Source organism: Rattus norvegicus, chromosome 19, assembly GCF_021556685.1.
Source record: "Rattus norvegicus strain SHRSP/BbbUtx chromosome 19, alternate assembly SHRSP_T2T, whole genome shotgun sequence".
Lineage (NCBI taxonomy): Eukaryota > Metazoa > Chordata > Mammalia > Rodentia > Muridae > Rattus > Rattus norvegicus.
In genome coordinates, this window is record NC_141552.1 from 58,262,169 (window position 1) to 58,289,814 (window position 27,646).

General features: G+C 46.4%; 1 protein-coding gene and 1 long non-coding RNA gene across 7 annotated transcripts in view; one reads left to right on the forward strand and one right to left on the reverse strand.

The window, feature by feature from the left end:
- Wwox (WW domain-containing oxidoreductase) overlaps positions 1-27,646 on the forward strand; it is a 927,977-nt gene that overhangs the window by 705,810 nt on the left and 194,521 nt on the right.
- Positions 17,999-18,590, reverse strand: LOC147999477 (uncharacterized). The gene is made up of 2 exons (XR_015644181.1): positions 18,515-18,590; positions 17,999-18,423 (listed from the first exon to the last, which is right to left on the reverse strand). It is a non-coding gene; the product is annotated as an uncharacterized LOC147999477 (long non-coding RNA).

Consider the following 27,646-nt stretch of genomic DNA (forward strand, 5'->3'; position numbering starts at 1 on the left):
AGGAGGAAGAGGAGGAAGAGGAGGAGGAGGGGTCACAGAGGGAGGGGCTGTGACTTAGTTGTGAGCCTGAGAACAGGTATGGACAAGTTATCTGCAGGGCGATCTGCCTGCTGCATCAACTCTGGACAGACACACATAAGACATTAGGTTGGAGAATAGAACGCCTTTCCACTTGCAATCTCTTCCTTTCCATGAGCTAAAATACCCAGCATTATCTGCTCAACTGACATATTAAAAACCCACAAAGAGAACTTATTTTTCCACGTGTAATATCTCAGAAGAATCAGAAGAAGAAGAAGAAAAAAAAACGAAGAAGAAGAAAAAACGGCAGAACCAGTTGAGTTTTCTCAAGGCACTGCATTAAGAGACTGTAGGGGAAGAAAAGATAGTTATACCCTAAAGTGAATTGCTCATGGTTACATGGATTAGAACCAAATAGAAAGAATGTTATTTCTTTCTTTACAATTTTTTTCCTTAATGCACCCTGAACCTGGCATCTAAGCATACTAGAATTTTACTCTGTGGAAGTTTCTATTTTGTTTCTTACCTTCACATGATTATATAGTTTCATTGACACTTTATGGGTTACTTTGTTTTGTTTGTTTTTCTTATTTATTCATTTATGTATGTATTTATTTATTGGGTGGGGACATGGCCCCTGTTGATTTTTTTTTTTTTTTTGTTGTTGTGATATGAATCTCAGGAAAGCCATGTGGGGAACTCCAGCTTGGAAGCCAAGTACTGAGTCATCTCTCCAACTCTTGCTTGTTTTTAAGGCAGAGACCCACTCTGCAGCTCAAAGTGGGATGAGACTTACTGTATAGCCCAGGCTGTCTTCCTGCCTCTGTCTTCCAAGGGCTGGGGTTGCAGATATAAGCTACCACACCTGGCATAAGGTTCATTTTCTCGCGAAGGCTATTCTCTATCCTTTCCTTTCAGTTGTTCCTGTTTATGTCTTGCAGTTAGTACTGCAAGGGCCAAGGGCTTTACATATACTAAGCAAGAGCTCTACCACTGAGCTACATCTCTGTCCATTTCTCTTCATTCAGAGACAGAGTATAAGTATGGGGATCAGTCCGGGCTGGAGCGACAAATCCTTCTGCCTCAGGCTCTGGAATAGCTGAGGCTACAGGCTACACTTCAATAGCCTGTTCTATGCCTACATTCGTGTTGGATTGTTTGTTTGTTTTTTTGTTTGTTTGTTTGTTTGTTTTTTGTTATTTTAGTTTGATTTATTTTTACTCTGTGCAGCACATGCATGCTTGCAGTTCCCATGGAATCCAGAAGAGGGAGTCATATTCTTTGGAACTAGGGTTACAGATGGTTGTGAGCCACCACGTGGATGCTGGGAATTGAACCTGGGCCCTCTTTAAGAGAAGCCAGTGCTCTTATAACCCCTGAATCATCTCTACAGCCTCCTCTGTGTCTATGCATTTCTTTTTTTTTCTTTTAACTATTTCATTTTTATTGAAAATTTAGCATGGTTCTGCTTATCTCTTTTACTAAAATAAGGCGCAAATGAACATGACAATCACAGACTGATACATATATACTGTATTTCCCAAGGTCACGTTTTCAAAAAAAAAAAAAAAAAAGGAACACCAGGTAAAAGAGGGAAGACTTTCTAAAGGGCCTTAGCTGGGTTGCAAATTTGTTTTTGATAAAAATGGTGGTCTGGGGTTTGATTCTGTGAACTACTTACTGTACCTTGTGAACACTGACTGCTCTGTGCCTTGACTTCAACTTCCAAGCTTGTCAAGTAGAAGAAAATGAGGGTATCCCTCTCCTGGAGTTGCTGTAAGGACTGGATGAATTCCTAGGTGTCAGATCAGCACAGGCGGCCTGGTATGATGAAGGACTCCATAGTGTGTGTGTGTGTGTGTGTGTGTGTGTGTGTGTGTGTGTGTGTAAATAGTTATCATTAGTATCTTTATCAGAAGGTATGTGCAATACACCAGTCACTCCAATTCTTCCCTTCAAATCGACTCTTTTCTTCCTTCCCTTCTAGAACATTCTCCACAGTGTTTCACCAGTCCCTGAGACACATGGTATGTGTTTCAGTGTCTTTCCTCGTGTTCACCTGAGTCTCCTGAGACGCCCACTAATGCCCAGAGGTATTTGGTAGGAAGGAGTTAAATCCATGTCCCCAGTTCTGCTCCAAAGGAACACACACAGCTCTGAGTTGTGATAGGTAATGACCATCCTCTCCCATCTCCCACACCCTACCCCCTCCATGCCCCAACCCCACCCCAATCCTTACCCTTGCCGCTCAGTCAGGCTTTCGAAGGAAAAACAAAAAGCCAGTACTGGAGTCACACTGAAGTTCTGACTTGGGAGTGTCAGGCGTGGTCAGGTTTCCATCTAAGGAAGAGTCACCAGGCTCAGTCAGGAGGTGGTTGAGGAGACCCCTGACTGTGGGTTTTGTGAAGGAAGGCAGGGGCAGGATGGTAGGGCTTCCATGTGAAGTTGTGTTGCAGTGCCCTGGGACATACAGTTAGCCTGAGAGAAGGAAGAAGCCTGACAGTCTAGAACCTTCTCTCCCCAGCCAGCTTCAATTCTGTGACTTCACCTTTCACTTAGCAAGCAGCCTAAGACATTAACCACATGTATGCTGCGATAGACCCTTCTGCTCTTCTGAGATCTCTGAGATCATAGTGTGGGACTTACTCATCCTATATAAAAGACTCTAGGCCCAAGTACATGGTGACCTGTAGGGCTGAATTAATGTGCAGGAATGAATGAATGAGCAAGTGAATGTATGTCTAAGTGATTTCTAGACTAGCCCAACACCATTCTTCTAGCCTAGGGAATGATGACCTCCAACCCCAGACATGACCACATGCTCTGGATTCGGTACAAGCACAATTAGTCCTTGTAGCTAATATCCAGTGGGACCAGGTCCTGGTAGAGACCATACAACTCCCCAGCAAGCCAATGTCACAGACAAGTTCCATTCTGTCATAGTTAACGTATGTATGGGCCTTATCAGACTGTCTTAATTTCCTTTGTAAAGCCTAGCACTGCAGCCATGGGGTCTCCTTCCCTTAAAGCCCTGTGGAAAACCAGGGTACTGATAGCAAGCAACGCCCCCAGCCGCGGATGCCGAGGACGGGCCAGGCAGAGCCCGTCGAGCCGTCCTTCCTTTCATCTGCCCTTTCCAGCTCTGCTCATTGGTTTTGAAATCATTAGTATGGTGAAGATGAAGGCTATTGGAGATAGCTCCCAGATTGTTTCGTTTTATTATGCTCAGTTGGATGGGAGCCGAGTCATTTGCCCAGTGCGGTATTACCATAAGAAGGGACTCGGAATGTTTGTCACATAACCCCTTTGTGGGTGAAGGCAAGTCTCTTAAGATTAAAAGGAAAGAAGGAAAGAAAGAGTGACAGAAAGAAATTGAGCTACCTAGTCCTCTCCCCAATTTTAAAATTTTAGTTCTATTTATTTATGTATTTAGTGTGTGTGTGTGTGTGTGTGTGTGTGTGTGTGTGTTTGTGTGTGTGTGTGGGTGTGTGTGTGTGTAAGAAAATACCTAAGGGGTAGTGGGCAGGTTCTCTCCTTCCACCATGTGGGACTCAGAGATCAAGGCAGACACTCAGCCTGGGCAGCAAGCACCTTTACCTACTAAGCCATCTTTCCAACCCCGCTTTCCTGTACTCTTAGGTGTGTAGCAAGAAAGAACATTCTCTGATCAGACGGAGTTCTGGGAGCCCAGCGAGGGCCTCGAAAGTGGGACTTCCCTCCTTTCCAACCCACTTGGAGCTTTTAACAGTGTTGCTGGGAAACCTGGTTTATCACTGTGGGTGGGGAGCTGGGGGAGTCAGAAATTCCACAGCCGCCCCGCAGTGGGACCTAGTAGTTTGGGTATTAGTTCAAATGGCAAGTTCTAGAATGTTCCTTTGGTGCTCCATGGGCCAGAAGTCAAGGCTGGCTTCTAGCCCCATAGGAGACCCATACTTTATCCGGAAGTTGAACCGAGGCAGCCACGAGGAAGGCTGCTTAGTGATGAGATCAGGTGCAGTATTTGTGAGCAGGGAAGAGTGCCCCACCATCCACTTTATGAGTTGCCAGGGCAAACTAATTAACCGAAGCAGCTTAATGGAAGAAGGGTTTCCTGGGGCTCACAGTTTGGGGGCACTGCCCTTCATGGTGGGGAAAGCCTGGGATGTGAGAATCGGGATGCTTATGGTGGCTTCGTATCACATGTCCCAGTAAGTCAAGGATGGGATACCGGTATTCGTCCAGCTTGCTAGCTTTGCCATCCAGTCCCAGGTCGAAGCCCATTGGATGTTTTCACTGACACTTGGGGTTGGTTTTCTTTTAAATCCTCTCTGTCAGTCACACCTGTAGACACACTTCCAGGTGATTCTGGATTCTACCAAGTTGACCATGAGAATCCATCCTCACAATTCACCATGTTAAATGGAGTTAAACGGTCCTCGAGGGACAGAAGAAAATGAAATGGGTACTGAGTGAGCCGAGCCAAGACTTTCCCTAGAAAGTTCCCCACCCAGGGTTCTTTGTGTCAAGTTCAGCTGTTGTGTATTAGCTTTCCCTTGTGAGTTTGGATTGAAAAGCTTACCAAAGGATCTTACAGGCATATCTGCCCGGTTGCGTTAAACAGAATGCTAACAAGACACAGCCAGCTCATTTCCCCCTCTCAGAACCTCAGTTTTCCCATCTGTACAATGGGGACAAGCACACAAGAGCTGGGGATGCTTCCCAAAGCTGCACCACCGCCCTGCCTGCTGCTGCCAGGGAACCTTCCCCCGCCACCTGTAAGTTTAAAGATGATAAAGGTCTCAGATGATAAAGGTCTCTCCTTACCCCCAACAGCCTCAGAGCTCTCTGTAAAGAGCGGGTTGTTGCTCCCCACATCCCAACAGGAGGGAGGCTTGGGCAGGTGGCAAAGGCTTGCCGTGTGGCAGAGTCATATCCTTTCCAGATGAACCGAGGCTCGCCAGGGATCGTCAGCTGCGACACTAGGGAGAGGGGTATCCAGACAAAGAGCCAAATTTAAATACATGCAATGTGCTGTTCGGGCTGCTGGGTGCTTAAGACGTCTGCTGGGAGTCTCACAGTATAAACGAACAGAGAGGATCCACGAGTGCTTTATTATCTGGGAGCCACTAAGTGAGAGCCACATATTTCAGAGCTGGATCTTAATCAGACATATTTATATCTATATCTATAAGATTTTACAAATTAAAAGCAACAGAGATAGTAACAGGGTATTAGCAAACTCGGGAGTGGGGGGAGGGTAAGGCAGGCAAGAGAACTTGGACGCCAAAGAGTGCCTGGCTGCCCGAGAGAGCCAAGTAACAAACTTACTGTCCTTGCCAGGTGTCTACGCGGTTTGCCTAAATTAAATGGCACACATCGTAAAGGGACGCACTGCCTGTAGTCCCACCACGTGTTTCTGTTTTAGCGAAAGAACCTGTTATTTTCTTTCTCTCCCACCTCAGCTCCCCTCGCCTGCCAGCAGGTCACCAACATATCTCACTTTTTCATCATTTCCTTTCTTTCTCTCAGTTCATTATGCTCTAAGATTCTGGGGAAACACACAGAGAGAAAAAAATATGGTTCTTTAGTTTAATTAATGGCGAACCGCGAACAGGCCCATTTAATAAATCTGCTTTCCGGACTTAACAAGTCTCTTTGCCTTCAAAGGGCCTCCTGTCATTTTATTCGCCAAGGAGCTCCCCCCTCCCTGAATGGCTAAATAATTGACAAAAACCACAGGTAAGGATAGAGCCCCCATAATTGATTCGTAAGATTCCTTCCTCCAAACCCACTGAAGAGTTAATTATTTTTTCCTGCAGTTGGGACTCAGCTGTTATTTCTACTGGGATTAAACAGCTGTCAGCATTGTTAATGGCATCAGATTCACGCGTTAAAAATCATTCCACTCCCTTCCTGTGGAAAGTGGGGTGGCGGACATCTCTGCCACAGCCCCCCCCACCCCCCCACCCAGTGAAGGAGTTGAAAGTCTTAGGAAAGATAACAGCCCTTATTACAAAACCACAGACCAGAGCTCCTGTTGATGGGATCTCATAATGAGTAATTAAGCCGCTGTGCAAAAAGTCTGGCTGTCAGGGTGGCATTTGGTGCTGACTTTCCCTGGTGGAAGCAGCTGGGTAGACCAGGAAGGCGATAAAAGGAAGAAAGAAAAAAAAAAACCCCTCAGAATTCTTTTAGAAGTAGCCTGACTTTTGAAGGAAAAAGATAAAAACAAACAAACAAACAAACAAACAGAGCCAAGAAGTAATGAACTCTTAAATGTCCTTGGAGTGTCCGCCATTTTGTTCAAACGACTGCAAAGGTATACTGATGGATGGGAAACTAAGAAGCATTCTTTCTCTCCTCCACTCCCCCACCCCAACCCTGTGCTTCTCCCCTCTCCCCTTCACTCTCCCTCAGCCTCCCTCCTCTTTCTGTGACAGTATCCATAGTCTAGGCTGTCCTTGAACTCCCTCCATCTCCACCTCTTGAGGACTAGGAATGAGCAGCATCGGGACTTTGTACCACAGAAGGTCACTCTGCCAACTGAGCGAAGTCCCCAGACCTTTGTGTCCCTTCCCTCCCCTTCCCCTCCACCCCTCCTCTTCTTCCTCTCTCTTTCTCTCTTCCCTCCTTTCCTCCTTCCTCCTCTTTTCCTCAAAGCTTTCTTTTTCCCTGGTCTAAGCCTCCTGAATCCTATGCTGGTCCCACTCAGGTTTCTTCTCGTTTTCCTTGGTTGCCTTTGTGTTTATTTGTTTGCTTTCCCAAGTCCCCTCTTGGTAACCGAGATTTCAAAATGAAAAAGCAAATGGGAACCTTCTCAGGTGTCTTGAAGGACACAAGTTCCTGTAGAGATATGGGGTCGGGGTTGGGTCTTCTGAGCTGAGGCTCCCCACCTCCCTCATCAACAGAACTAGACCATTTCTATCTCTAGCCAGGAAGACCGTGTGGGGCTTTGTCTTTATTTCCTCCGACTTCTTTATCTCAGTCCGCTTGACCAATCCTGGGACTATTTCAAGGGACATCGGCGGGCTTTCTTTCCTTTGGCAAGACAAAGCTCATGTCACATTTATGTCAAGTTCTAAGGTTTTTACAGACTGCCCCGCACTGGGAAAATAATAAAGTCATTTCCTCATCCATAGCCTGGGATAAGCAAAGTAAATAACAGACACAATGCCTCGCATCTCGAATGCCACTAAAGATGAGGCAGAGACAGGGGAATTGCTGTGAGTTCGAGGTCTATCTGGGCTACCCTAGTAAATGGCAGACTAACTAGGGCTATAAAACAAGACTTTGACTCAAAAAAAAAAAAAAGAAAGAAAGAAAGAAAAGAAAAAAAATCCAAACCAACCAACCAAACCAAATACCCAGAAAACAAAGACAAAAAACAGGGGAGGGATGCACTGTCTTCCCACTGAGTCTGGGAAAGCTCAGTCTAGTTAGTACTTTATAAAGAAAAGGGAGGAAAAGGCAGTTCTTTGGGGTTTATATTGAAGAAGCAGCGTTTCAGATGATTCTGTAGCAAGACGCACTGCAGATAAATGAACCATCTTCCAGATAATAACCTAGGAGGGCTCCTCGTGTCACACGTCACAGCAAATAAACATCTTAATTGAACAGCAAGGGTTTGTCTCTCTTCCATTCCTCACAGGCACAGGCTTCTGCAGAGCCTTAGGAAAGTCCGGGGTTCCTTAGAAACTGGCTCCACTAGGATGTGTAACCTCATTTTCCAAAACTAGATTGAGGATGCTGTAGGGACCCCATAGTGGGTAAAATCATCAGCCGAGATATCCACCCCTTCTCCACATATGTATAAATAAAGACGTGTGATTTGTTAACAGGAGATTCACTAAGAGTTTACTTTGTTTTTTTTTTTATTCGGAAGAAGCTCGAATTGTGCCGAAACTTGGGGATTCCGGTGAGGTGATGTTTGGTGGTCCAAGACAAAGAGTAGGGCTCAGCGTTCTGTGGGTCCACAATACAGTGTGTGGCTTAGACCCCAAGGAATAGAGTCGTTTGTCCGTACTTCAGGGGTTGATAGTTCTACAGCCCAGACTAGGGCTTTGTCTGCAAGAAGCACGGAACCAACCGAGCTTGTGAGTAAGAGGATACAGTGCCAGGCTTCTCCCATACCGTTCTCTGGCAGTCATGGTGGAGGATAGCCGAGACTCCTGGCTCTTCAGTCCCAGAGACCCTTCTGTGCCAGCTGCCATATGTCTCCCTGTCCCTCCACCTGAGCACACACCCCATGACTGGCACCCTCCTGCCCATTACCCCAAAGTGCTTCGAAATTTCATGAAGCCTCTTTGTGAGGATGCTCCAACATTCCCCTGATGCATTTGGCTAGTGCCCCTCCTCTGGTTCTGGAACATTGAAAAAACTTATTATTCCACCTGTGTGGACTTCAATGTTGCCCCTTTATTATTTACTCTTGCAAACCCCACAAAATTCTTGGCATAGCGCAGGCACTCAAAAGTTATTTCTCAGGTGGAGGAATGGACCCATGAGCGAATGACAGAACGGGTGAGTGAACACGGGCTTTTGTCCTTGCAAAACTCCGTGTACCCTTTAATCTCAGCAGCATCTGTGAAACACACCTACCTCTTTCTGATCTTCATTTTCAAGTCGTTTTGAAATGAGACCCGAAGCGGCAACTTTTGCTCTTGGTACCCCAGGCCCTCACCCACTCCCAGCGCTCAGGGCTGTGCGCTCAGAATCTCAGGTCCGGAGCACGTGACATGTGTGGGTCTGTGACTAATGGAGCCACCCGGGCACTCGGTGGGGAGACTCGAGAGGACGGCTGAGCAAGTCATTTCTGTAGGGACCCAGCAGGCAGAGCAAGAGAGGCACGATGTGGAAAGGAAGTTACAATTTGGCCATTTGCGGCTCCATCTGGGTCTCCTTTATGGAACGTCACCCAGCAAGCAGCCTGGCTTGCCGTTTCTTAGCGCTAACATCTGTACTAGAGAGAAGAGAAGATGAACTCCTGGATTAATGTAATACTAAAACGTCGTCGTAGTAGTAGTAGTAGTAATAACAACAACAACAACAACAATAATAAAAATGCCTGAGCTTAACATGTAATATTTGGTCTTGCTTACATTAGATCTTTCTATCAGAAATACTATTGAAAACGGTTTTTTCCCCCTCAGGGGACCAGTCTTATTGGGTCTCTTTCATGATTGGTTCAGATGGAAGGACAGCAAACCGGTTGGCTGAGTCATCTAAGATATAGTCACTTCCACCCTACCCAGGACCTCTGTACCGCCAACACTGAAGTGCTTGGCTGACAGCTGCCCCCCTTTTCTGTTTGCCTTATTGCTTTGTATCTAGCATGTCAGCTCACTAGAGAAATGTCATCTGACCAGGGACAGTCAAGAGTCACCAAGCCTCAAGTCAACAAGGCCACTATCTATGCTGTGTCTCCATGTAGCTTTAGGAAGCTGATCTGTCTCCTTTGGTCCCTAAAATGTTGACTCTATTCCCTTTATAGATCTCTGAGTCTTTCCCCTTCCAACACTGATATATATTCAACAAATAGAGATCTGGGGGAAGTGGCGGCAGGGGTGTGTATGAGTTATGTGTGTCAGGGGTCAGGGGGGTGGGATGAGGGGATGGTGTTTTTCTGTAAGGCATAGGCTCTGAAATCTCTATGACCTCCCCTTGGAGAAATAGACATCCTTTCAGTGTTTCCCAAAAACCCCAAATTCCAAGAGATAACATTGATTTGCCTGGTTAGCTATGACCTCAGAACTTCTTGGGGCTCCCTTATTTCTGTTCCAGTTCCCAAGCAAAGCAAAAGGCAGATGGGCAGAGATTAACTTAAGAAAGCCTGGCTCTTGCTCTCATCCTCCAGTACACTCTCACTAAAGCCTTGCTTCGTTCCTTTCTTAGAGAAGCTTCCAGTCCCTCTTCTTACAGGACACCCTGAAAAGTGGGTGCAGATCTTCTTAAAGCCTGGGAAGACTCTTTGCATTGAAAACAAAAACAAAAACAAAAACACAAAATCAAAACAAAAACCATAAGAATTTGTGTCGTTGTAGAGCAGTCGAAAAACAAAAGACAAAATAGAGTGAAACAAACTATTCACATTCCTGGCCACACTCTGTGTGGAGTTCATTTGTCCATTTACTGCTAGTCCTATTAGTTGGGCATTGATCTGCTTCTAAACAAAACCTACTGCCATTACTAGCATACCATCATCAGTGGCAGGATATGAATGTGTGTCTGTTCAGAGCAGGTGGCTGGCACCTTCTCTTCTCGGTTGCTTGGATTCTGAGACCATGTATTAGATGAGGGTTTCTATTCTGCCAGCTTCTCACAGGACTGTGTTAGGGACGGGGTAGAGGAGTCCTTTCCTTCTGAAGTCAGTTGAAGTTGGCTGCTGTTCCTGTGGTGTTTATAGATAGACTCTTTCTAACCTAAGAAGGGGGAAACTGATAGGGCCTTCTTGACACACACCCCCAAAGGCATTGGACAGCACCCATCTCTAAGCATGCATGCAAACTACTCTCAAAGGCATTGGACAGTAGCCTGCTCTAAGACTGCGTGCCATCACACCCGAAACAGAAGATATGCAAGAACTTCCTGGGATCCCTGGCAGCCTGGGATTTCCTTTCTTATCTTGCAAAGTTGCACTAAGTGTTCCAGCTGGAATACAGAATTGCATTTGTCCAAACAGCATTGGTGACTGTAGGAGGTACTGTGGGGTGACTCAACTCGTGCCCACCTTATTCCCTAATACTCATCCTAAGTCCACACAGGACCACAATGCCCCTTGTGCTTCCAGGTCTCCAATTTGAAACCTTTACGCTGTGCTAGGTCACATTCGCTCCAGGTTAGAGGGAAAGATTAAGGCCATGTGCCTGCCAAAAGTGACTTATAGCCTTCACGGCGGTTAGTCCTTTATTTCTGGTAAACTCTTCCTCTACCGAGTCTGACTCCCAACCATGCCCCTGGAATGGTTTCAGTTCTCTTGGCTCTAGGAACGTCTGTAAAATACCACTTGTATCAGCAACTCATAGAAACACCTCAGTTTTCACAATTAACTGTGCTGCACGACCGTCTGGCTATCTAACCGCAATTAAAATACCTACACTTGACTTATTTAGCCATAACAATGTACTTACGAAAGGAAAGAAAGAAAACAATGTTTTCTATGCCAGGCTCCTTGTGGTGACACGGATGTCATAGCCAGGTGTCACACTGTAGGAAGTGCAGTCAGCATTCCATACCAGGACCACAATCTTGACCCGGAAAAAGAGGCTAGATCGACGTATTTTTTCATCTTTCAATAGATGAAGCGAATAGACTTGGATTAACTTCTGAAATTGGAGCCATTTGAAGATGTAGTTTTGCAGGACTCACTTTCCCCACTTGAAATGGCGGAGCAGGTTGGGGCAGTCTTGAAACCCTCTAGAGTTTGTAAGAGGTGATATAACCCTTTAATTCTCTAGGACTGGCCTCAGTGACCAATATATAAGGGGCAGCCCATCTCCATACTTCGTATTTCCTTCAGGATAATAAAGCATAAGGCCTTGGGATCGGCCCTGCATTTTGCGTTTTGTAAGGACAGATCTGTGCTAAGCAGTTCTTTGTCATGGGGCTGGTTTTTTTTAGGGCTAAACCATAGTACTTTCTAGACCTTGGAATCCTCATTAAACCTCTTCCTGTGTCTTGGTATTAAGACAGATCCTAACTGTGAGGTCTCTGCTCCACAGAGCTTTGCTGACAGCTGAGGTATATGTGGGTCGTCGTGGTAGCCTGGTTGTGTCAGCCACCTTCAGTGGCTCCTTTCTTATCTCTGAACTCTCTTATTAGGATGCGTCTGGGCTTGCTAATGCCTGCATCGACCATCTTAGAATCGCTACATGGACATTTAAAAACATAAAGAGAAAGCAAGACGCTAATGGAGGTCTTGAGAGCACAGTCAGGGGAATCGGGGACAAAGCAGACTGCTGGCCGTGCAGCACCTACTGGGATCCAGATGATTTCCACACTGTGTGGCATGCAAATCTGTAATGCTATCCTTTTCATATATAAGAAGTGGCTCCTACCCTACTGCGGATGGGGGTCCGTCATTTTTTAGGGAAAACATGAAGATGGGCTGACCTCAAAGTCCTTTCTCCATCCATCCAGCCAGGTACTGTCCAAAAGAAAAGACTCCTTTAAATATTCTGGGGATTTGGGTGCCAAAGGGTTTGTTCTACTAGGGAGACACCCCCAAGTGTTACCAAGGACAAAGGGCAAAGGTGACCATTTCTTTATTTAAACCTAGTATGCTACTCAAAGAAAGGGTGGAATGTAGAGTCAGATGATGGAAGACGTGGTGTGAAATGTTGTCTTTGGAACATATCAGGGAACTCAAAAGCACATTTGGTTATCTGCACAGGATCAAGCCAAAATGATCAGTTGCGATTTCAACAGGCAATTAGACTCAGTATATTGGACAAGAGGGGTCAGACACACAAAGGGAGTAGACAGATAGTCTGGGGTGCCTTAATATTCTATTTAATAACTTAGTGTGTGTTGCCAGGGGCATAGACGTAGAGGAGGACTCCATCCTCAATAACCTTAACCTACTAATGTCTAACAAGACACCTAGTAAAAGGACATCTCAGGTCCCCATGTTCTGTTTGACTGGCGGGGTCTGTTTCAACAGCTCTTAGTGAGGCTGCTGGGCTTGCACTGGGTTAAAAACATTCTCTGAAAGATTTGGACCATGTAAATCATACTAGAGATGGTCTGAACTCTGGGGGATTTGAATTTCTTCTCCTTCATTGCTCAAGGAAGGGGAGGAAGAAAGAAAGAGCAAGAAAGCATCCCCAAACTTGTGCGTTGAATGAGAAATAGGATATATTTGCATTCCTTCCAAGTGTGTTTGCAAAATACAGACAGGCAAGTTTGAATCACCCTGACTTTGAAGGCATGATTTTGAGCAATTATCTGGGGGGAGAAAAACACCTCCTTCTCACTAAATAGGTCTGTCAAGAAGAGTCATATAGTACAGCACAGCAGCGCCCAAACACACGTGTGCACTGGTAAGCCGGCCTCAGCCAATTAAGTAGCAAAATGTCGGCTTGCATCCCAGCCCCTCCTGATCCACAGACAGATTTGTGTAAGTTCATTTTCATAGCTGCGTGTATGTATCCTTAGACTTTAACTGACAGATTCCCACAGTGAAGAGAGTGGGGAGTTCTCAATTACATGGTTAGCTAGGCACTGGGAATGTATGCTCCATGGCTTCCTGACAGAAGTGAGGCAAGGACTAAGATCTCTGGTGCAGCAAGACTGTTAATATTTTAGACCAAGCTACTCAGATATGTCTGTTTATTTAGTCACAAGAAAAAGTGCTTCTGAATCCAAACCCTAAAGAAGTTTGCATTCGTAAGTACTGACTTATGGAATATTCTCTTCTGATATATGTATTGTAGCCATCAAATGAATACTGTCTCCTGAGCCTCTCTTTCTCCTTTCTGTGTTGGCTAAATTAGTTTAATCAGATTTTTAGTCCTCTGTGGCTGATATTGTGAACAGTGCCCAAACTAATAAAATTACCCCGAGAAGATTACATGTAAGACCATTTGTAATTGAAGAAGCAGTAATTGGGACTATGGGTTTTCTTGTGGAGGCAACATGAAATATTCTTTTGTTCTTCTTTGTGAAATATTTATTGTCAGTGTCTTTTGTCTGCAGATGATATTGATGCGGACTTAACCTTCCCTTGTTATGGGTTGACACAGAACCTTTCCCCTCCTCTTCCTCTTTCCTCTCCTCCTACCCCGTTCCTCCTCCTTTTTCTTGTTTTCAGATGGGGTTTGATCTTTTCAAGGTTGGCCCCAAACTAACTGTTCTCCAGCCATAGCCTCCTTCGTACTGGGATCACCATTTCTGGGCCTAAGGCATCACAGAGCTGTCTGCTGCCCTTTGTTTCTGAATCTAGTATGGTCACATGACCCTTCCCCTCCATCCACACTTGCTTGGACTTCACTGGGACTTCAACAGCAATTAAAAGTCTCTCTGTACACCACTTCAACTCACACCAAGTACCCTCTGCATCAGGAATCTGTGAAATTTAAAAAAAAAAAAGGATAAAGATCCAGGTAGCTAATATTGTCATATTTTTATTACATCATCTCCATTGCAATTACTCAATGTTACCATAGTAGCACAAAAGCCGATACCGACAATATGTCATCGAATAGATGTGGTGTGCATTGATAAACTTTATAAAAAGAGATAGCAGACTGGGCACTCTGAGAACTCCTTGTTAGCATCTGTCCTGTGTGGTAATACCAGGCAGCGAACCAGAGTGGCATTGTCTGCTCCGTGTATCTATCTCGAGCCTGGTGTTGGCTTGCCTTGTAGTTTTGTTTTGAGACAAGATCCCACCGTTTAGCTCTGGTTGGCCTGGAATTCTCCAAACAGACCAGGTCATCCTTGAGTTTGTGTTGATCTTCCTGTCATTTGCCTTCTGAGCTGCAGGTACAAAGGCGGGTACCCCTGTGCCCATCTTATCTCTACTGGTTTAGGTAACACCACACAACTAACCCATAGGGGGCCTTTAAACAAAGAGCATGTTCGAATTCTCAATCTGTCATCTCATCCTTCACTTGGAAGTGCTGGGATGTTACTAGACCAGCTTGAGCGACTTCTGCATTCTTGTCTGAGGATGAATCCCTGGTATTTGGAGTTGTGAGTGTGTGCAGTGAGTGGAATAGAAAGGAGAAAGATAAGGGAAAGGGGCCACAGGGACTGGGGAAGGGGAGGATTTCTACTTTTTACTGTTGGCCCATTTGGGTTCCAATACTGAAATTTGTTTGACATGGTAAGACGACACCGGCTGACATTTGAGTGAACAAAAGCAACCCCAGCTCAGGTTCAGAGGTCACTGAGTCTCTGCCCTCCCGCCCCACCCCGCCCCCAGGTCTCAGGAGCCATGCTCTAGGGTCCAGTTTTCAGACTTTGTAACTGGTAGGAACTTTAGCCGCAGCAGAGGCTGCCTGACATCTGCACGAGATCCCTCCCAGGACTGGATTCCAGAGAGATCTCTATTTCCTCAAGGGTTTTATGGGCACAAACGCAAACACTCTGCTCTGTCACTCTGTCACAACCCATTATGTCAGGAGAGAGGAAAGAGTTGAGCCTGTAAGTCTGTGTCACAGGCACACAGGGCGCCGTGTAGCATTGTCTCAGATGTGGCTTGTCAACAACCACAGGGCTAATAGCCATGTCAGGGGCCCCCGAGCCTCTAATCACTTGACATCAGGGCTGGTCCAGGTCTCCCCTTGTCAGGGCGAGACTGAAATCAGAAGAGGGGCGTCTGATTCCCTCAGGACCCTCTCAGAATGCTGACCACTCTCTCCAGCTGGAGTGCAGAAGTTACAGCCAATGCCAGTGTTCCAACTGACTGCTCCCCTCTTGTTCAGTCATCCAGGATCTCTTAGAGGAGACAAAGACCTTGACTGAACCAGGAATGCAGTGTGAACCAGGTTATCAAAGGGTCACGGCTCAGAGCCCACAGTGCATCAAGCTGACCTCCAGTTCTCCTTGCTGAGTGGATTTGCAAGACATCCCAGGGCCACAAGGGATCTGTGACGCATGCTTGTTCTACATCGCATGGGAACACGGGGTGGGGGTGGGGGATGTCAAGATCATGTAGGGACGGCTCAGGGACAGGAGCGCTACCTCCCTCCTCCACCTGACTCTGTCAGCATTTCCCTACTCGAGATGAGTCAACTGTTGATATTTTTTACGTATGCAGGACAGCGGCAGCTTTCAACACGAGATGAGTGAGAAAGTTATTGAAAATAGTTCATCATCCTTACAAGAAGTCACAGGTAGAGGGGCTTGGAGACCGGTTATTTTGAAAGTTACCTGGGGGACACCTACCTGACTTCCCAACCTAGAAAGTCATAGCTCTGGTATATTGTCTGTGCACCACAAGGACAATTAGTTCAGCCGTGAACTGACTCCTCTTTTTAGGCTCTGGGCACAGGATTCCCTAAATACATTGGGTTTCTGCTTATTTACCATCTGGGGGGGGGGGATGGACGTTCTTGCTATGGTTTTGTGTAAATGGCACCCAGGCAGAGAGAACTAAGTAGTAGAATGTCACATGCGCCAGGAACTTAGTGTCATCCTCGAGTGCCACAGCCAACATTGAGTAAGCCCTGAGGCACTGCCCCTTCCAGGCCTGGATGTGACTCCAGTCACTAATATGGTTGGGGTGCATGCCGAAAACAACACACCATCCCTTTCTGTCATCCCCAGAAAATTTAAAGTACTACTCTATCATGTGTGTCCATTTGCTCCTGTGTGGGTGGGCACATGCATACATGTGTGGTCAGAGGTCAATGTTGGGTGTCTTCCTCAAATGCCTTTCACCTTACCTTTTGAGGCCGAGTTTCCCAGACTCTGGTGCAAGGGTAGTACTCAGCAAATGCTATTGATCCTCCTGCCTCTATCTCCTAACCTCAAGGTTACAAGCATGTGTGGCCATACCTAGCTTTTTGGCATTGGTTACACACGCACAGCAAATGCTCTTACACACTGAGCCATCTCTCCAGCCCCAAAGATACTTTTTAAGACATTGGAGAAATGACTCACTTGGTAAAGTGTTTGCTGTGCAACCAGGAGGACCTGGGTTCAGATCTCCAGAGCCCAGTGCTGCTGATCAGGCAGAGGCAGGGATATCCTTTGAGATCACTGGGCAGCCAGTCTACTGGGTCAGAGAACTTCAGTGAGAGACTTTGTCTCACAAACTAGTTTGGAAATTAGTTGAGGAAGATACCCAGGACCTATAAAACACACACACACACACACACACACACACACACACACACACACACACACAGAGGTGGGGGGTGTTGTACGTGCTCACACGCACATACCTCTTAAAGCAAAGTGATGGTTTTCCAGTATGGTTACTCTGAAACCCTTTCTGCCTACTTGATCCGTTTTCTCAAGCAAATCTTGAAAGGGATGAGAGAAATGGGTTATAAAATCAAGAGTGCCTCAGTTTTTAAATCCTTTGTTTTACTGAAAGTTTATACTATCCTATTAAACATGGGGGCTTGGGACAATTGGGGGAAAAAGTCTTCAAGGACTTTGCATTGTCCCTCATGTTTCATGATTTTATTTATTTATTTATTTATTTTTTTGCCTCGATGCTTTTTGAGCCTTTAGTTCTGTGCAGGTCTGATTTTGTAATTAAAGCAAATTCATTATGTGTGAGTGAGAGGCTGTGTGCTGGCCGACCCAGACTCTGCCGGGATCACCCAGCTCTTTACACTTGTACTTTCCCAAAATTTCCAGCTGGATTTTCCCTTGTTAAAGGCGGTGAGTGCAGTACCATGGGGGTCTGAGGCTTGGAGCAAGGTGACTGTGAGGCCAGAAGCTATATCTTGACTCTCCTCATTCCCCTCTGTGGTAGATCCAGCAGGCCAGAAACTGTACATGAGTATTTGAGGACAGTTTAATAATGAAGAGAATGGTTTTGAGGGTCAAGTTAGGCTATAGAGAAACCATAAAAAAGTGAATTTTCCAGGAAGGGGGTCATGGACCTGAACCTGAGCCAGAAGCATCTGTATTTGGTTCTACAGGAAGTTGAGGGCTTTTAGCCAGAGAAGGCTACCAAGGGCTGCAACTTTTGGTTGAGGGGTTCAGTTCACTCCCTTGACACTCTCTCTCACACAGGTATTCCAGGAGGAATAACAATGCTCACGACTACCTCTGTCTATGTTGTTCCTATTGGTCAGCATTCTCAGGTATAAAACAGAGCACACAAGAGTAAAGGGTAGATGGTTAGGGAGGTGTTAGACTGTAGCATAAGGATTAGGTTAGTTTCTTGGCAAAGTGAGCGGCCTCTCTATCATATCAATCTGTGGCCTCCTCCTGTCATCCCTCAGCTGCGCCTGGTTACCCATCACAGAGACAGAGGGTAGATACAAAGTAGCAATTTAACATTGTCTCAAAGGGATAGGCAAAGCAGGCCCACCTGTTTCCAGCTGTGGCAAAAAGGATTTTATTTTGAATCAGAAACAAGCCTCAAGGACTCCCTGGTGTTAAGAAGACTTGAATCTTCACAGGAAGGTAGAAATAGGAGGTAATTGCAGGGAGTTCAATGAGGACAGTGCCCACCCAACCTGTAGAACTAACAATGATCTCTAGAGAACCCAAGTTAGCAGAATTATCAGTATGCTCGAGCTTCTGTAGATGCTGGATGGACTCTCCTAGAGGGTCTTTCGCCTTCGTAACAAATGAGGAACAGTGTTCCGTCTTGCACAGTGACAGCCATCTTTCTCTCTTCAGTATCGCAAAGGATGCTAGCTAAACCTGAAGGCCTTGTTTTTAGTTGGCTGGGTTCAGTCATAAGGCTCCTTCTCCTCACATGCCCACCATAGTCTTCTCTGCTTCTTTGGATTCCTGAAATAGAGTGATCCCAGTGCTGTTGGGAAACCCTTCACCACACTTCCTCAAGCGCCTCATAGCTGTCATTGGGCTACCTGGCCCTTACCTGTTCTCTACCTTGCCCACAGCATCCCGTGGCCCCATCCTTAGTCAAGCATCCAGGGTAAGGGCAGCGTGTTTAACTGGAGAAGATGAAATAAGAAACAAAGAGAAAGATCACAAGTTAGGAATAAATGCTGACACTAACAAGTCTTACAGAGTTGTTGGACATTTATTTGGGGCTCTATGCAAGGAAATGCTAGAGACCACTTATAATCAGGATGTTGTCCAAAAGGGAGTGTAAGTCAGCAGGTGTGCAGAGACACTGAGATGCTGAGAGGAAAGGTAGCTCAGACCAAGTGGCTCCATTCTCCTGTCCCTTCTTCCCACGAAGCCCCACTGCACTTTGATTCTCTGCCATGGGTCTCGTGGCATCCCTCCATGTGACTCTGGACGGCCCGGTTCTGGGCACCCAGTCAAGGTTCAGCTTCGGTAGAGTTCTGGAGTCCGGAGACACTAACGTCCACAGCTGTGTTATTGCAGACTGGGTGGGTTGCTTTTATCAGTGCAGAGCTGCACATCACCCTGACAACAGCTCTTTGTTACTACCGGGGAGCCCCCAAAGCCCCAGGGGAATTCTCTCACCACCCAAGTTGAAAGACAGTTTAGTGAGCGGGCCAGCATGGTGCAAAAATGAAATGAAAGGAAAACATACAAAGAGAGAGAAGGGGAAGGGGGAGAAAGAGATGGAGAGAGAAGAGAAAGGAAAGAGGCGAGGCGAGGGGGGGGCAAACCACCAGGACTGCTACAGTGTCTCCATGCACCCCTGCAGACCTCTCTCTGGCCCTTTCTCCTCATGCTCCCTTGGCATCCATTAAACAAACAAACAAGAAAGCAGGCGGTGAACAGAATGCAAGTGATTTTCCCTTAAGAGAAGGAGGTATCACTCTGAGCAAGAGGAATGAAAATCTCCAGAGGGAGCTTGTCTGGGAAATCTGGGAAGGACAGCATATTTACATCTTGGTTATTTTGTTAGATTTACAAAGTGACTTTGAAAGGGGGGTAGGCTAGGGGCAAGCGGAAACATGGCCGCCCTCCACTGGGATCTTGAAGAGGGGATGCTGTGATGGGTAAGTGAGGGGAAGCAGTGAGGGCTGAAGCGGGGTGATGGCTGAAGTCAATGTCATAGAGAAAGTTAAAGGGGGTTGGGGATTTAGCTCAGTGCCTAGCGAGCGCAAGGCCCTGGGTTCGGTCCCCAGCTCCGGAAAAAAAAAAAAAAAAAAAAAAAAAAAAGAAAGTTAAAGGATCCTAGCCACTGTCTAACAACAACGTCTTGGGTTGGTTTCCCATCCTCCCACTCTTGGCGATAAAAGGTCTCAGCTCCCTCCTCTGTAAAATGTAAACTGTGTGCGTGTGGAGGGGAGGGGGTCAATACCCCTGATTAGTGATAAGAAAGTCCAGCAAGAAGGAGATGGAGAACTTGGGCCCCTCCAAAGGGCTGAACACATGGCTTCACCCACATGAGCATTTTGGTAGACCTCCGCTGTAATGGCATGTGGCCATGTCTCTCTTTTCCCGCCTCCCAAGACACCCTTTAGGTTCCTGTTCACAGGAGACGCCCAGAGCCTTTCTCTTGTCCCCTCCTAGTAACAACAATCCTATTGCTGCTCCTCAGAGCACACGTGTGTGCATGCCTCTGTGTGTGTGTGTCTGTGTGTGTATGTGTGTGTGTATGTGTGTGTATGTATGTGCATATGTGTGTGTATGTGTATATGTGTGTGTATATTAGTGTGTGTATGCGTGTGTGTTTGTGTGTTTGTGTGTATGTGTATATATGTGTGTATATGTGTATGTGTGTATATGTGTGTATATGTGTATGTGTGTGTATATGTGTGTATGTTTGTGTGTGTATGTGTGTGTATGTGTATATATATGAGTGTGTGTATGTGTGTATGTATGTGTATGTGTGTGTATGTATGTGCATATGTGTGTATGTGTATATGTGTGTGTATATTAGTGTGTGTATGCGTGTGTGTGTTTGTGTGTTTGTGTGTATGTGTATATATGTGTGTATGTGTATGTGTGTATATGTGTGTATATGTGTGTATGTATGTGTGTATGTGTTTGTGTATGTGTGTATATGAGTGTGTATATGTGTGTATGTGTGTATGTTTGTGTGTGTGTGTGTGTATGTGTATATATATATGAGTGTGTGTGTGTGTGTAATACCTGATGAAAGCACCTTAAGGGACGGACAGTTTCTTTTGTCTCACACGTTAGCGGCACAGTTCATGTAAGGTGGAGAAGCCACAGAGGTGGAGATATGGTCAGGAAACAGTGGCCAAGGCTGGTTCCTAGCTGTCTTTCTCCTTTTAGTTTTGAGCCAGGATTTCCAGTCCATGGAATGGTGTTACCCACTGCTTCTAGGTGATTCTAGACCTAGTTTGTTAATATTAACATCATACTTACCTTAAAGGGAAGGTTCCCTTTCCCTACTGATTTCCTGGAGACCTCCTTTTGAATGCAGGCATGAATTCATCCCTGAAACGCTTCAGACGTGTGAGACTGCCATAAAGGGACCATTTTTCATCGAGACCTCCCCAGTGAGCAAAGACTGTGTGAATGTGGGCCCTGAACTTGGAAGCCGCTGGTACACTTGTAGCTCCCTCGTTGTCTGTACAGTGTTGAGGTGACAGCAGCCCACCACAGCCCCTGTAGTTTCCAGTTTCAGGATGCAACTTCTGGTACCGTTACCATCTTCCCGTTGCTTCTGTCCATTTCCTTACTTCTCAAAAGACCCCCTCCCTAACAGTGAAGGGTGACCCCTACCCCATGCACAAGCTACTGCTCAGGAGGGGCTGACGACACCGTTACCCTTGTGCTGGCCGATGTGCGCCTTCGTGAGGCTATTCCTCACTTCCTGATGCTGCTAGCAGTTCGGATTCCTAGCCCAAGGCTTCAGTCTCATGAACCTTTGACCAAAGACTTTCTGCTATCTGGGAGAAGGTGCTCTTGAACCTTAAACCACCTGGAAGGCCATCAGAGCAAGGGTGTGGGAAGCAAGGGGTACACGAGAAGGTGACCTGAGCAGAGGGACTGACCCTAATGATTTATGGGACAGAGAGGGACCAGGGAGGGATGGAAAGAGAGAGAAAATAAACTCCTTGCTCTCTTGCTTCACCACAGTTTCCTGGATTTAAACCGAAGGGCTTCGTGCTCCTGTGGCTTTCTGCTGTTGTCCGCACAGTTCACCAGTCAAAGCACCACAGCCTTAAACACATGGAACCCAGCACACTGGCACCCCCATCCCTGCATCCCTGTCGACGCACACAGCCTAACGCATCATACAGTTGGGACCTGCATGGTGTGTGTGTGTGTGTGTGTGTGTGTGTGTGAGTGTGTGTGTGTGTGTGTGTGTCTGCTTTTACCTTTACTCTGTCGGAGGAAAGTCTTAATTACCACTTGCTCCCCATCTGTTCCAATCCCTTCTGTCCTAAATCCTAGATGGAAGTTGGTCCAAGGTAGCTTGAAAGCTAACTGAGGGTTGGCTCAGCAGAAAGGCCTTATAAATACTAGCAGGAAGGTGGCAAGATGGAGAAGCCTACCAGGGCCCTTGCTCCCTCGCTCCCTGAGGGAAGTGTCTGCCGCACCCCTCCTTGAGCTACAGAGATAGCCCTGGGCATGACTGGATGCTACATTGGCTTTCTCCCTAAACCTTATAAGTAGGCAATCAGGGTTTAACGACCCACAAATTTCCAATTTTTTAGTTTAAAAAAATATATGCATATAATTTTTGCTTCAGTTAGAGGCTCCTCTTGAAAAAAAAAAAAAAAACTAAAAACGACGTCATGACTCCCCCACCGATGAGGAAAGCCAGACTATTTATGCTGCGTTTTAGGCTTTTTTTCATATATAATTTTTCATATAAATGCACATTTTACCCTTCTTTCGGGGCGGAAATTTAACTTTTGTGGAAATGTGATGTGTGTTTAAATTACCAATTTCATAGGCAATATGTCTGATAATTGCGGAGAGATACCGAGTTAACTTGTAGCAATGAGTTTACGTGACAAAGGGACATCAGTTTGTTTGCGGTAAGCAGAGGATAAGGGAGCGGAAACTTTACTATTTGGGGAGGCGTGGGGTTGTGGGAGGGGGGTGTGGGGGAGGAGCAGGTTGGGGAAGGGAGGCCATGAAATTGCTTTTTTATAATTAAAAAGGGAATCTCGGATGTTTTATATCTTGAATATTTACAATAAAACCTTTAAGTGCTTGTCAAGAGGGTAATGTGTCATTAACTGGGGACTCTGCCGCACCTCTCCTCTCGGACATGACAGTGCCGTTAGGATAAGAGAAGAGTAATTATAGTTTGGCCATGCTGCCAGGTGTGATAAATGACTAATCAGCAGGCGGGAACCGCGGTTCTCAAAGGAGGACTATTACAGTGTTATCAGCTGCAGGCCTGGGTGTGCGGGCCTTCGTGCGGGGATGGGGACAGGACCTTGCTCCCTGCTCGTCTTGGCACTCAGCTTCCGAGCGAACCCCATGCCTTGAGCGAGCCCCGCGCCTCTTAGTTTTGTCACCGGTGGCTTTGTGAGGCTGCCACCAGTGGGGAAAGAAACACACAGGGGCTCAAGCAATCTGCCTCCTGTTAATATTTATATAACACGCTCACCAGCATGGCGCAAGGCGGCCTTCCCCCGGGTGGGGATGGCTTTGATGGCATTAGGACCTCCGAGGAGTCCAAAGTCCATCTCGGGCCCAGCTGGCCTCTTGTGTGCCTCTCATGGCTGACAGACACAGACGTTACTGAAGTTGCCTTCCATGGCTTCTCATGTGGGGACAGTGAAGCATTGTTCCCTGAGCAAGCTGGCAGCTAGGCCCTGGCCCTGGGAACATGGGGAAGCCACTATGGTACCGTCTAGACATTTGTCCTAAAATTTTTTGACTCTGCTCAACACAGAGCCCCGCTTTGGATTTGATTTATTTGCTTATTATGATCAGGAAATATTTCCTAACAATGTAGGGTAAAACAGGGGAAGGAATCTCAGCATCCTTTCAGACAAACTGTGCTATATCCATCTGGTCTTGTAAGTCCCTTGTTTTTCACCTCCCACCGAGCTGAATGGTGGCCCTGGAGTGGCAACCCCATTCAAAAAGAACTGTCAGGAAATACACACCAGGGAACAGGCAAAGGAATATGGGGAGGTCCAAAGATGGGGGGCGTAGTGTGTGTGTGTGTGTGTGTGTGTGTGTGTGTGTGTGTGTGTGTGTGTTTGAGACAGAAGAGCACTTTTGATATTTTTTAAAAAGCTTACATTTTTATCAGTTGACATATTTTAACAGGGCGCGCTGACTGAAGTCACAAAAATTACGACTCCAGCACCTAGCTACTTATCTGACAAACGCAATGCCAGTGCTCTTGCTCGTATCACTGAGATCAGATTTCGGAAGGGAGAAAAAAAAAAAAAAAAAAAAAAAGAATGCACGGAGTGCGGCGCTGCTTTGTGTGCAGATAACCTTGCAGGCGCGAACTCCCAAACCAGAATAAAAGAACCCTCCATGAAATAATGGGCCGGGAAGCCCAATCACGTCACACTGTAATAGGCAGTGGGGGGCAGAATCAAAAGGGGGAAAAACTCATTTCATCTCAGTTAATGGCAGGGAGACGCAGGCAGAGAAGGACTTTCACTGGTGCGACAAAGACTGGGGTTTCTCCGTGGTCATGCAACATTTGCGCTTATACTGGGGCTCCTTTCAGAAGCCGAAAAACCATTATTATAATGTGAAAAAGATGGAAAGAAATCCTCCCTTCTGGACACTGGAAGGGCAGATGAGGTGCAGAGCTGCTTTTCTTCTCCTCAGCCCCCTCTCCCTTTCCTTTCTACACAATGTGCACAGAAAGGTTCCCACTGCCCCCCACCCCCCCGCGCGCGCGCCCGGCCCTGTAGAACGGGTTAAGGATGCCAAGGCCTCCGCTGTGCCCTTAGATAAACAGCATGTCTTGGCTCCACACCTCCTTTTGTGATTTAGCTGGCTGGGAAGTAGCATAAATGTTTTCCGACCCCAGATCCACTTCTCTAGCATTGTTTCCGAATTGCAGGTTCTAACGCAGGTACTCACCGGGCCAGTGCTTGCTCCGAGGGTTTAGCCGGGGAGATGGAGGGCCCTGGCTGTATCTACCCAGTTGCCTGTTTGTAACCTAGTGGGGTAGTAGATGGGTGGGGACGCTTTCCAGTGGGCACCGCACAGACTGGGAAGAGGAAAAGAAAGATGTTCAAAATCTCAGTCTCTCTCTCTCCCTCTCCCTCTCCCTCTCTCTCCTGTGATAAAGAATGGCTTGTCCACTGTGCTGTTTAGTAAAAATTGAATTCTTTTGAAAAGACTAGATCAGAAAGTTGGGACTTGGTGTCTAAAAGTGTGCTTCCTGGATCTAGCACCAAGAAAAGAGGGGGAAGGGCTTGCGGGGGCGGGGGGAGAAAAGAAATGGAGAAAAGGGAAAGAGAGAAGGGAAGATACCGTGCAGATTGGCTTGTCCTCACAGGGCTGATGGGGACAGCGGGATGGCACACACAGCCAGCCTCCGATTCTCAGGCCTGGTTAAGTGTGAGGAACACCAGTGACATTCTAGTCTTCAATAAATCACGATGAAAATGTTTATGGACCCTGCAATTTACTGTCTTTTAAATGTAAATTGAAAGGGGGCAGCATTGCAAGTGTAAAGGAGACCCCCACCCACGGTGGCCTGAAGAAATTAGAAAATGCCAACCGTCCATTTGCGTAGATGGCATGACCTCAAATGGGACCGTTTCAGAACAATTTTCGCATCTGTGTGCTTGTGACAGCTCTGATAATTTATTAAGGATATTTCTGTGACTGGAAGGGAGATGGAGACCATCATGGAGTTAAACCTTGGCTTTCTTTCACTGTATCCTGTTTGTGCATCCCAAGATGCCCCTATACATTTGAGGGTCACCATCTCATGCTGTCCCTTGTCCCGAGAGAAGGACCAGCGACTCAGACTGCTTGCTCCAGGCTAAACATTTCACTGACATGCCTGCCCATTGCAAAAAGGGAGGAGGTGACTCAAAAGCCAGATCTCGAAAGTTATTTTGGCAAAATGCAAATCTTTCTATGGAAGTCAGCTCAGACATAATTTTTGCTTTAAAAAAAAAAAACAAAACCCGAGACACATCTTCCTTGCATAGACTCTGCGTTTTGAAATACGGAAGATGAAGTAACCTTGAAAATAGCAGCACTGAGCTGGGTTCCCTGATAGCCCTATGCTCCGAGAGAGGTGGATTTTGCTTTGCGGATGTTGCTTCTACCTTGTCATAAAGCAGCCGGCAGGGCATAAAACATCAACTCTGGGGGACAGTTCTGTCCCCATGCAGGCTCACCGAATTTGGTTCAGTTTTTCTTTACACTTGACCCCAACGTCACTACGTATAAAACCGTTTGAATGAGTTGCAATGGGCAGGCATGTCAGTGAAATGTTTAGCCTGGAGCAAGCAGTCTGAGTCGCTGGTCCTTCTCTCGGGACAAGGGACAGCATGAGATGGTGACCCTCAAATGTATAGGGGCATCTTGGGATGCACAAACAGGATACAGTGAAAGAAAGCCCCAAGGCCCACAGAAACAGGCCTACCCTGCAGTTCCCCCAACTGCCTCCCCCCTACTTTCCACCTGCCTCCTATGGAAAACACCCCAAGTCGGTACCATTTATAGAACCGTGGCTCACGCGCCATTTCCCCATCCCACAACACATGTGCCATAAACGCTGCCGAGCCGCATCCTCATTTGCTGGTGGAGAGAGAGAGAGAGAGAGAGAGAGAGAGAGAGAGCGCGAGAGCGAGAGCGCACATTTTGCTTGTTTTCAAACACAAGCTCCTCTCTGCACCTTGGAGGGTGAAGCAAAGATCTGCTCTCCCTGGCAGCCCCTCTCTGAAATGCGCGTCGCTGGCAAGCCCTGTCTGCTGATAGTGCCGTCAGAGCAGGCTGTCAGATTCCGAAGCATTCCACCATCTGCCTTAACAATCTAATGCTCTTCCGTGTAGACATATGTTCAAGTGGCTTGTGTGCGTGTGGTGAGGGGCTCCTGCTATCAGGGAGGAGGCGGAGAAGGAGGTGGAGGAGGAGGCAAAGGAGGCGGCAGAGGAGGATACCTGTGCAGCAGCCCACTAAAACCAACCGAAACACAAATTTTAAATGGCTCTAAAATGAATGTTCCTAGGAAGAACTTTCACAGATAAAATCATCTCTTAGAAACCCACCCCAGTATCAGCTCCATGACTATGTACCTGTTATGTGGATGGAGATAACCAGAGAGATCTACAAAGCGAATTTTAATCCTCCTGATGGTGACAGCCTAAAGATTTTGTTCTTAAAAAAAAAAAAATCAGACTCTCTAGCATCTCCATATAGCCTCGTGGGCCCAGCTACCCTGAGATTCTAATGCTACAGTTTTATTTTTATTTTATTTATGTTGATAATGGGAATAAAGTCCAAGATCTCAGGCAAGTAGGCAAGTCCGCCCCCACCTCGCACACCCCATAATGTTACGCACACCCCGTTATGTTAGCATCTCTGAACTCTTCCACATTTTTCGTCCTTCTGAACTTTAACCTGAAGAATTGTGTCCATATGCAGCAGTGCTCATTAACAAACATACATTATTAATCACTCCAAGAAGCCAAATGTATGCTGGATATGTATTTACCCCCCTCTCCTTTTCTTCGTTCCCTTAGAAGATGATGCTCAGGCAGACTTGAGGGAGGACAGTAACTGTAAAAGCCAACCAAAAATGGGCTGGGGACCGGAATAGATTTTCTATGCAAATTTCATGCTTCCTTCCTGGGAATGTCTGAACATTTCACAAGCTAATGTGGAGCCTCCAAAATTCCTGAAGAAAAAATGCACAACAGGAATAAAACGGGCTTTTTTTTCTTCCTCTGCTTGTACCCCTAAACACGCTTGGAGTGTATGTTTACCCTCTTTGGTCCTGTGGGCTAGCCTCTGCCTCTTCCTTTAGACTCAGCGTCTTCAGTGAAACTGTCGTTTTTCTTTTTCGGTCATTGTTGGTTTGTTTGTTTGCTTGCTTGTTTGTTTTTTCACATTTCCGTCCTGGGGCCCAGAGCAGAGCATTGTGTCAGCACAGCTGGTGCTGCACATGTTTGTGGAAGGAACTTTGGACTCTTAA